This window comes from Pteropus vampyrus, unplaced genomic scaffold (genome assembly GCF_000151845.1).
Source record: "Pteropus vampyrus isolate Shadow unplaced genomic scaffold, Pvam_2.0 Scaffold115, whole genome shotgun sequence".
NCBI classification, from domain to species: Eukaryota; Metazoa; Chordata; class Mammalia; order Chiroptera; family Pteropodidae; genus Pteropus; species Pteropus vampyrus.
The window spans coordinates 2,427,595-2,439,685 of NW_011888896.1; the positions used below are offsets into that span (position 1 = coordinate 2,427,595).

Sequence of the window (12,091 nt, forward strand, 5' to 3'; positions counted from 1 at the left end):
AGATACAGCTAGAAAAGGCATAGGATAGCTAGAGTGAATCCTTTCATGTTCATGCCTAAGAGTAAAGCTATCAGCATTTAATATCAATTTAACATTCCTTTGGCTTAAGGAACCAAAATTGTACTAAGGCTTAGAAGGATTTTAATATGATTAATAGTATTAAACTTTTCTTTATGCATTCATTAAATTGACCGGAGTGGAGTGGTCAGAAAGAACATTACATGAAGCTCATACGTAAATAAGGAAATGTATAATAGTAATTAAGACTTTTTACTACAGCCAGACATGCCTGAATTTGAATAATGGATCTATACTACTCAATTTCTTTGAGCCTCAATTACCTATTCTTTAAAATAGAAGTTAAAAATACTACCTAACCTAACAGGGTTATGGAGAAGATTAAATGAGATCATTCATAGAAAGCTCTTAACACTCTACCAGGCCTGTAGTTCAGTAAATGTTAGTTGCTGTTATTATTATTGCTTTAAAATATACAACTTTGGATTATGCATTACATGACATGTTTTTTTTTTTTTTTTAAAGTGATACATATGTTTTTGTTTGCTTTGTTTTTGTCCTGGTCATTTAATAAAGAAGAATAAAAAGTAGAAGAAGCTCAAAATCTTATAGCCTGAACCTAGGAAAACATAATAAAACTTAAACTAGTTTGTATTATCAGTTGTAAGGTGTATATACAACATTCGAGGACATTCTGAGACCAAGTCTTTGGTTTAATTGGTCAAATCAAATAAATTGAGAATTAATTCAATAAATAAACCTTGAATATTTGAGATGTTTTGAGTACTGTGCTAAGATGTCTCCTATATTATTTCCATAACTATTTTCTAAAAGAAAATCTAGTATAAATTAAACAAAAATTTGTGTCTCTTTGAAGACAAAACTGTAGAGCTTCCTGATAAACTTATGATGGTTAAGAAACTTTGCTATTGAATGATGAACACTATAGAGGGGGAAAATCTCAACTGGTAAATTGCTAAGGGTGAAGATAAACCCCAAATAAAGAAAGCCCTCTTCAGCTAAAGAGAAAAACACTGGAAATCAGAAAACTACCTCTCTGGTAAAAGGAGGGAAAAAAAAATGTTATTGCATTAAGATTGGCTACTTAAAATGACAACATCGAAGACCAGAGTACCAAGCCACAATAGTGGTTGCCTTTAAAGCAGCAAAAAATAAAATAAAATTGACCCAAACTTATTTATTTTTCCTATTGAAGAGAAGTTGTCAAGCCCTCGACTTGCAAGAGAGAAAGAAAAAAAACAATATGGGTATTACTTCCCTCTAGTGGCGAGTGGAGATCCCACAAAGCACACCAAGGAGTACACTACCGGAAGACTGATGTGTCTTTTGCAGAACATTTTATAGTTTTTAAAGTTCTTCATGATGTTTTATATCATTGAATTTTCAAAGAATCCTGTGATGTTTTATCATTCCTACTTTAAAGATGAAGAAGCAGATTATTAAGGCAGAACAGAATGTAATTCCAAGAGTAAAATACTGAGGGAAGCCTCAGATTAAGACCAGATTTTATCACTAATTAGCTTTTTGAGTTTCTTCAGTTTATACAAATGAAGTTAAATAGTCTCAATAGTATCTTAAGGCTCATAATTATAAAAATACCTCGGCTTGTGTCAGTTTTATGTCTAGTAAGTAGTTAAATTGAGACTTTAACATTGGTAGAGCGTCAGCTCCCTTTCCTCTGTTGCTGTCCCTCTTGAATGGCTTAAGATATGCATTGCCTTAGTCGGAAATTCATGCAATATCTAAGATGAGCCATTCTTAAGGATACAGATTCTCCAATAAGAGCCACTTGGATTGGATAGGGAAGAAAACAGAATGAGTGGAAAACAGACTATGAGTATTAAAGAGTTCTCTTGAGAAGCATCTAATAAATACATTTCTATGAACTGAGAAAAACTTGTAGTGGAGTTTGATTACAATTATTTTATTTTATTTTTATTTTTATTTTTATTTTTTTTAGGCAAGGCAACCCTTGGTTGACCTCACAGATTGCAAGGACTTTGTCAGTTTATTTATTTTTTTATTTTTTACACCTACAGCACCTGGTCTTCCTAGGTGGTCTCCCATTACTAACCAGGCCTTACCCTGCTTAGCTTCTCAGATCAGATGGGATCAGGCTTATTCAGGGTGGCATGGCCATAGACTGATTACAGTTAAATTTTTACAGATCATGTAGGGAGTTTGAAAAATGGCATGCTAAACTATAGCTGGGACAAATTAACAGGTGGCAGAATGATCTAAACTTTGTTAGATGAAATGTTCCCAGTTAGATGTAGAGAGGAAGAGCTTCTACTAGAGAGATGTTTTGTTACTGGGTAGAGACGGATCTGCTATTCTCTTTATTAAGACAAATTTCTGGGTTGACATGTTACAGAATGAGTAATAACTAAAAACTTCTGATGACTTTGAAGGTAGCAATGAGCATTTAGTAGAATTTTTAGTTGAAAACCTCATTATATATGATCTATATTTCACATGAATTCAGATATAAAAAATGAAAACACACAATGCCAAAGTAGTCTTTATTTTTCTCCTATTTGGGTGAAAGTACTGTGTTTAGCCATTAACTTGATCAGTGATACAAAGTTTTTATGAATCATCTCAGTTGGTTGGGAAGCACAAGAACTTGTCATAGATGTGGGTCTTTAGCACTTCTACATTTATTGTACAGCTGAGCACTAAAAGACATATAAGTGTTTAAGTTAAGAATAACTTCCACCAAATATTGCTTTTCATCTCAAGTTTTGACCTAATAAAATATTAAGTTGAAGTTTATTTTTTTTATCTAGTTACCTTGAAACAATACATATCATCATAGTGATAACAGAGAATGGATTTTTAAATTTTACTAGATTGTATTTTATATTGTGGTGGTTATCCTATCAAACACTTCAAATATACTACAGAAAGTAATCACTTAATAATTAAATAATTAAATATTATGAGATGTAATAACCAAGATTATGTAAACTAAAATGACTAGAAATAAAGCATGTAAACATTCTGCAATCTCTATTAGTTTACCTTTCTATTATTCTTCACATAATTAAATTAATAAATATTGTCAAGTCTCATTAGAGGTGCTGGAAATACAATGGTATGAACTAGCATTTTCCCATAATTATTACATATGTGAAATATATGTTTTATATGCACACAAAAACAGATATGAATAGATACATAAATGATGTATTACTTTATTTAATTAGTAATGCTTATAATTCAAGTCAGGGATCCCCAACTCTCAGGCCACTGACAGGTACTGGTCTGTGGCCGGTTAGGAACAGGGAGTCACAGCAAGAGGTAAGTGGCAGTGAACAAGTGAAGCTTCATCGGTATTTGCAACCACTCCCCAGTGCTAGCATCACCACCTTAGCTCCACCTCAGATCATCAGGCTTTAGATTCTCATAGGAGCACCAGTCCATGGTGCCAAAAAGATTGGGGACCTATAATCTAAGTCATTGAATTATTTGCACACTATTTCATTGAATACATACACTTACAATGAATGTTTTTGAAGCAGATTAAGTACTTACAGAAGTTGTACCTTTCAATTCTCATGTGCACTTTTTTCATTTCATTTTTGATATATTTTAAATAGAGAGGCCACCATTTCAAACACTAAGTGCTTTTAACTCAGATCATGCTTATTAATGTGTATACTTTCTATTTTTTAACGTTTGACATGATGATGATGGTGGTAATGATGATGATAAAATATAATGCTACAACATTTCAGAAAATTCTATATCTGATGCATTTCGACAACATTCTTTGGTCTAATTCATTAAGTGGCTGAGTAAATCCTATGCGAAATCTCAGTATATCTTGTATCTGGCAGGATAATAAAAAATGCAACCAACACATCTAATAAGCAGATAGTTTTTGGAGCTAGGGATTCTCTTAACATGCAGGAGAAAAAGAAGTGTTACAATGTTGCTAGACACAATCTAAGCAAGAGCTGTAAGAGGCCTCAAGCCTCTGTGAGTCATTGGTGTCCTAATTTAGCCTACTTGTTCATGCGAGCTGTCAAGCAGAATTGGTAGAGGGCAAGGGAAGTGCTGTGACAAGGTGCCACTGGGAGGAGAACTAATTGGAATTCTGCAAGCTAAAGGATGTGAGAGGTTCAGAGAAGTGGACTAGCTAATTCAATACTCTATCTTTAGGGACTTACTATAAAAATCACAAAATACAATTGGCTATTGATCACAAATTCAACATTGGTGATATTTTTAAAAATGAAATTAACTTTTGAGGATACAAGAATAAAGAAAAGAGTGGTCATTATTTGAATTAAACTTATTTAATCGTTCCCTTTAAACACTCCCCACTAAAAAATGAACAAAAACAAAGTAGGAAAAAGAAAATAATTCTGCAATCTTCTTGACTGCCAGTTTTAATGTTTTAAATAAATTCTTTGTATGTCATTAAAAAAAAGAAAAAAAGAAAAAAAAAACTTCTCCTTTTAAAGACTTCCAAGAACTAGATTAATATTGTCCTTTTTAATCTTTAAGATCCTGAGTTTTTAGAAAGTTATGTCTTTCTCAAAGCCTGTAGTTAGGATCTGAAAAGCAGCAACCTTTGCTTCATCTTAGTGTCATTGCGACCTTCTTTTCTTTCCGTTTTTTCTTTTATTAAATTCGTTGTACCCTTCTCAACAGAGTTCTTGTATTATTGTATTGTAGGTGTTCCTTAGTAATTGTAAAAATAACCGGTAAATGTACTGACATTTTTAGAAGGCTTGGACGAGAGAGAAAGAGAGAGAGAGAGAGAGAGAGAGAGAGAAGGAAAGACAGAGAGAAAGGAAGGAAAGAAGGAAGGAAGGAAGGAAGGAAGGAAGGAAGGAAGGAAGGAAGGAAGGAAGGAAGGAAGGAAGGAAGGAAGGAAGGAAGTTCTACAATTACATTAAAATAGTGGGGTTTTGTGGGGGAAGAGGATGCAAGGAGAAGTTTATATTTTATCCAGAATATCAGAATATTAATGTTTTAGGAAGGAAAAAATTAGCCGATACTTTCATATACTGTTGGTATAAAGACTAAAATTACATGTACTAATTTCTATAAAGAGAAAATAATTCAAAACATGTAATTAGGTATGCACAATGATATTCAATATAGTACTATTTATAATAATAAATGTTGGAAATAAATGAAATACATATCCAATAGTAGGAAAATGGTTGAACTGTGGTATACATTAAAAGACTGAAATGAGCTTCCCTCACTGCTTCTCAACCTCATTTGGAGACACTACATTCTAGTAAATTTAGCTAGAAACTAGTCATTACCTTTGACTACTACTAACTTTTTCTCATCATATCACATCATATATATCTGGATTTAAATCTTAGCTCTGCCATTTGCTAACTATGTACAGTGAGTAAATTTCCACACTTTCTCCATACCTCAATTTCTTCTTCTGTGAAATAAAAAATAAAAGTGGTACCTTGCTTATTAGGTTAACCAAGATTATATAACTACAGCACTTCAATCAGTGTCTGACAGATAATAGATCTTCACTGAATATTATTTTTTACTATTGTGAAGATAATGGTATAATCATTACTTAGTCATTCCATTTTATATGCAGAATGTTCATTAAAACTTTAAAATTGTCTTTTAACTATTCCCAAACTTTCTTTTCTCACTGAAATCCTGCTCTGTTGTGTAGCCTATCTAAGTAAGTTTGGCCATTTCATTTCCCTGCATAAATGTTCACAGTGGTCTTCCTTGTCATATGTGTCAAGGCAAGTAGGCCTCCCATGATTGTCCCTGCTTATAACTGCAGACTCATTTATTACCACTCTGCCTCCTATCTCATATTCTAGCTGTCATAAAGTGTTTATTCTTTTCCTTATAGAATGCTTAGCTGTTCTTCTTAAGCCAATGCTTTTATCTATGTCTCCTTTGCCTGGGAATATGCATTCACATCTAATATTGGCTGGTTAACTTCTACTCATCCAATAACTATTAGCTCAATGAGTTTGACATTCTTCTGGAGCTAAGCTTAATTAGGTGTTCCTTCTCTGGCTTCTCACAATCCTGTGTGTACAGGTATATTATCACATTTACTACCTTGTATTTTATTATCTGGTGTTCATCTTCTCAGTAGAGTTTGAGAACATTGATGGCAAATTATCAGGAGTATTTATCCCTAGTGCCTGGCACAGTGCTTAAAGCATAGTAACTGCTCTATAAATGCTTTGACCACCATATGAATATTGAAATGATATAATTGCTGTGTTCACTGTAAATATACTTGTGAAAAGGTCTATAATCAAAGGGAAATATGTGTAATACCCTGTGAGATAAAAAAAAAAAAAGCAAGGGAAAAATATCTATATAGAATTCTACATACTACTGTTAGAACTGTGTAAAAAAAAAAACAGAGTGAAAAAGATTGTTGGCTTATGGTTATCTTTAATACTGATTTTCCAATTTCTAAGAAAAAATATTTAAACATTTAACATATTTTTCAGTACTAGTGCAATATATGTAACTTTCTTAGAAAATCTAAAAAGATTTAGTTCTCTCCTGATTTTTTAAATTAAATTTATTGATGTGACATTGGTTAATAAAATTATATAGGTTTCGAATGTACAATTCAATAGTACATCATGTATGTTGCGTTATGTGTTCACCGCTCAAAGTTAATTTTCCTTCCACCACCATGTATTTGATCCCTTTTACGCTTACCTCCCTCCACTTTCTCCTTTTCCCTCCGCTAACCAGTAAACTGTTGCCTGTGTCTATGAGTTTTTGTTTGTTTGTCTTGTTCATTTGTTGCTTTTAGTTTTATATCCCACATAATAAGTGAAATCATATGGTTCTCAACTTTTTCTGTCTGACTTATTTCACTTAGCATGGTAATCTCAAGATCTATCCATGTTGCCCTCTCCTGATTTTTAACCATCTTTTAAGGCCCACAGTGTATCTCACACTGTTCATAAATCTTCATTTTCCTGCTGTTATATACATAAGAGTTACCGAGGTACATTTAAACCACACAATGATATATAATAGTTATATTCACAGTGCCCATGCTTCAGTGCAAGGCTGCTTTAAGATGTGAATTATATGGAATTTTTCAATTAATAAAGATAAAAAGTCAATTTATAGGAAAACAACTGTAGTCCCAAATATTAATACCTTGGTTCTATAGTATTTCTAAAAAGTATACTCAATAATTGTTCTTATAGATAGAGAATATCAACATTTGAATTCACATAACTAAGTTTACCCTTAGTTTAAACACTTACTTGTAACAAAATCCTAGTTTTATTCTCTGATATATTTCATCTCAGAACTTTGGGTAATGGGACTATTTCCCAAGAATTCCAACCAATCATGATGCAATCACATTGGTAGCAATTTTAGACATTTACAGAGTAAAAGTAAACATTTTGCTGTTTAGGTGACTTTTGGGAACCACATCTGAAAGCCTGATAACACTAGTCACTAACATAAACAGAGGAAAGGACAGGATGGGCAAAGCATTGATTAGAATTAGGAGACCAATGATAACTTCTCTTTTCTGTAGGTTATTTTTGGATAATGACTAGCTTCTGATCAATTTTTGAGCATTGCCTGAATCAACTCATAGACTGTCTTCATCTTTTGTTGATGGGTAATTGGCTAAGCACATCTAATAATTACAATGATTCATTATATTTTAAATAACTTAATAATTTAAAAAGTGATTTAAATACACCAAACTGGACCTAGTCTACACAGTTCTTAGTGATTGAAAATACTACCCATACGTTGTAGGTAAATTCTCAGAAAGTTAAAACAACTTGCCAAAGCTGACTTAATTCTTGCTTTCTAATCCTATACTTTACCCCCAATATCATAGACTGCCTCCCCTGCATCATGGTAATGCAATAAAAGGTTTAAATATGTATAAAGGTTTTCTTTTCTATTTTTTTTTAAGTTTTACATAAAATAACTTCCTGGCCTTTTGATCCATCAACATTAGGTTATGAACTTATAACATCATTTGGAAAGAATAATGGTTTAAAATAATTGCACTTAACTTAGCAGGTTCAAAAGATCTTTGTTCTAATTTAATTCAGGACACTAGACTGACTAGGTGGTTTGTGGAATGGCAGTGAACCTCCCAGGTCTCAGTTAATTCACCTCTAATATAAGATTTTAAAATTGCCCAGAGGAGCAAAACTGTGGACACGGTAAAAAGGTCAGTGGTTGCCAGGGGTAAGGATGGACGAAAGGACGAATAGACCGAGAACAGAGACTATTTAGAGCAATGAAACTATTCTGAATGATACCGTAACGGTGGATACATGTCATTATACATTTGCCAAAATTCATCAGATGTGCAACACCAAGAGAGAATCGTCATGTGAACTATGGACTTTAGCTGATAATTCTGGGTCGATATAGGCTCATTGATTATAACAAATGTACTGCTTTGGTGTAAGATTTTCAGAGTGGAGATGTAATATGTATGAAGGGGCAGGGAATATATAGGGCATATTCGTACTGTCAGCTAATTTTCTTGTGATTTTAAAACTGTTCTAAAAAATAAAATCAATGTTAAAAAATCATAATAAGAAATTGTACAACTTTATACTAGTAAATGTAAAAACATAAATAAAATTGAAAGTTTTCTTTAAAAAAAATAATGTTTAGTGTGCCTGTGTCAGAAGATTGTAGTGAAATTGAATGAGAGAATGAGAAAGTGCTTTGATAATTATAAAAAACTCCAGAAAGTTACATTATTATCCCTATTATTTTCTCCTCTTATTTGGTAGAACAAGAAGATGTGATGTGATTTGTAGCCAAGATTTGAACTGCAATTGAAACCATTAGAAATTAGGCAGCCCAAAAAATGAAGGAGAAGAAAAGAATATGAATTAATTATTGTAGAATTTTTTAAATTAACCTTTCTAAATCATATTTTAAGGAACATGTATATGATATTCCCATGAAGGCTGATAATATTACATTAAAGTACATTACATTAAAATAAATTTAATCCCCAGAATATGTTAATATGTTAGTTTATGTGGCAAAAAGGGAGTTTAAATGTCAGATGGAATTAAGATTGATATTGCAATGGGAGAGATTATCCTGGATTATCCAGGTAGGCCTAATATAGGGGTCCTTCAAAGGGGAAGATGAAGGTGGAAGAGAGAAACAGAATGATGGCAACATGGAAGGACTCAATCTAAGGCCGCTGGCTTTGAAGATGAAAGAAGAGACTATGAGTTTAGGATTTTCTGTATGTAATAGAAAAGATAAGGAGATAGGTTCCCTTTTAGAGCCTCCAGAAGAAATGCAGCTCTGCTGACACCTTGATTTTAGCTCACTGAAACCCATTTCAGATTTCTTATCTCCATAACTGAATATAAGTTTGTGTTGTGTTAAACCACTGAGTTTGTTTTAAATTGATACAGTAGCAATGGAAAACTAATACAATATGTTTAGCATGAGAAGGAAAGAATATAACATAATTTTTGAAATTCAGGTTTTGTAATGATGAATTTATTTTCACTGTAATTTTTATGAAGAAAAACTGATTTTCAAGTCCAATGCACAGAGTAGAAGCCTATTTGAGCAGACTATATTTGATGCTGATGCTTTAATTTTGGAGAAGGTGATTGTATCCTCTTTATGATTAATAGTATTTATATTTGGATATGAAATTATAGTTACATATAGTTTGAATACAAAGTTGTTTAAAGTGTCTCTAAAGTTTCATGTTGGTATACTAGTGCAGTATCTCGTTTTCTTAAAAAAAAAAAAGTAAATTTTGGCAAATGGAAGTAGGTGCAATGATAGTATTTGATTACAATGATAAAAACATTAAAAAGAACTAATATAATTATTTCCTATATCTTCGCAAAGTAGATTTATGTGGAAGAAATTCTATTTAGAATGATTTTACTGAAAAAAAAGAATCATATTGGTTCAGTAAGAAACAAAAAAGTAAATCATTAATATTCTATCATCCCAGTGACTGCTCTTCTTTGCCACTCACTGCTGATGATCATTTAATATCTAAACACTTTGTTTCAATCCATCAGCTTTTCCCATCAGTTTCCTAAGACAACTTACTTTAAAATGTGGCCAGTGTCTTTTTAGAAGAGTTCATTGACATTACAAAAGTTTATCTATAAGAAGTACTGGATTCACATTAATACACATTTCTTATATATTTTTATGGTTTCCTATAAAACTTCGCAAAAATATTAATATCCCTATAACAGTTCTTGGAAATATATTGTTTCTTCTCTTCATTAGGTGTGCTGAAGTTGATTTTAAATAAAAGTTTGGCAACATTCAAGTATTGATGTTTTCATAAATAACTTATTTTATCCTTTATATAAGTAGCCCCCCCCCAAAAAAAATATAATTCTTGGAGAGAAATCATTTAAAATAATAGCAGATAAAGAAGTGGCAGCAAACATTAACTTCATTAAACTTTAGAAGACCCTAGAGTCTCAGCCTGTGTTTCTTGTAGGCAAACATTTAACTACCAATGCTATTTTTACTTGTCAGCACTTTTGAACTTGACCTTACTCAATGTTTTTTTGATAGAATAATCCCCAACAGATGCCAGAAAGGGCAAAGGATACTTTTGTGTCTTTATACTCATGAACCACTGCAGATTTTTGATGTTCAATCTATACACCCAGATTTAGAGAGATATAACAGTTTAATATCTTTACGCTGCAATTCTTGTAAATGAAGTAATATTTATAACAACTATTAGAGGCTGCTTCTGGAATGGGCACTTATTCTTTTAGTTTTTATTCCACATAAAATTAGCTTCGAGAAAAAATCTCCTTATGCTCTGGCAGGGGAAGGAGAAAAGTAACCATTTTGAAATATATCCAGAGCACTTAACAAGATCTTTCCTCACAGAAATGATTTTACTAGAACCTAACTGGGTGAGGATTTTACCAGAGCCTAACAGACCTAGGGAAATGGAAATACTTACCTGCAGTCCCCTGTTGCCTTCCTGTCTCATCTGAGAGTGGGACAGGGGGAGCAGAGGAATGAGAAGCACTCATTAAGGGCACAGCCCAGGGGCACAGGATCATTAAAAGACTGAGACCTAGTCATAGGAATATTGAGTTCTTCCTTTCCCGGTGCGCCTCACAACCACATCCAAAGGGCTCCTGCATAACAGCTAAATAGAACTGAAAGAACTGTGTATCTCAGATTTTATCCAAACTGTACAGAAACCCAAAGACAACAACTGATACATAAACAAGGACAACAAAAAAAATGTTAGCCTCCCATACCTACAGCTACAGCAAACAGTAAATATCACAAATTATCAAACTTGACTACTTAAGTGTAAAATTATAAACAAATGACTTTTTTCCCCCATTGTTCAATGGAAATAAACATAAGGCTGCAAGGAATCATATATAAAAGATTAAGTATTTTCCTGGTTTAGCAACTCCAAAAACTTTCTGAATTCCAAGAATGATAAAATTTGCATTTATTGGCTCATTCTACATTTAATTTTGAACACTTACCATTGGCTAAACACTGATATTGCTGTAGAGATCACAACGGTTCAATTCCCTGTCCTCATGGAGCTTACATTTTAGCTGGGGAGAGAGATAACAGATAAATGAATAAATAAAACTGTGTTAGATGGTAATAAGTTTTATAAAATAAATTGAAATAAAAATGAGTTTGCAATTTCAAATAGGATGGCCAAGAAAAGTCTTGAAAAGGTGATATTTGAGGACAGGTCTGGAATATAGAGTCTTATCTATTTAAAAGTTACAAAGATATAGATGAAATACTCATTCTTTAATTCAAAGAAACTTTGAGTGCCTAGGATGTGTGAGACTCTGAGTACTTTGGAGGAGCACAAAATTACCTAAGGCAGGAGAAAGATTTCTAAACTCTGGAGGGCTCATAACCTATCAGGATATATACTTACAATACCATAATAGAGGTTTTAAAAGAGGTACAGACAAAGAGATTTTGTGTGTGTCTAAATAAAATAATTTATATTATATAGAGTAAAAGGAAATGTAGATTTGAATTATCTGATTAACTATAA

The 12,091-nt window shown here is 32.5% G+C and overlaps 1 protein-coding gene and 1 pseudogene across 2 annotated transcripts in view; one reads left to right on the plus strand and one right to left on the minus strand.

Annotated features, from left to right (window-relative positions):
• The window catches only part of NEGR1 (neuronal growth regulator 1), an 800,836-nt gene that overhangs the window by 77,410 nt on the left and 711,335 nt on the right, over window positions 1–12,091 (plus strand). The window lies entirely within an intron of this gene.
• On the minus strand, window positions 2,070–2,183 carry LOC111743536 (annotated as a pseudogene).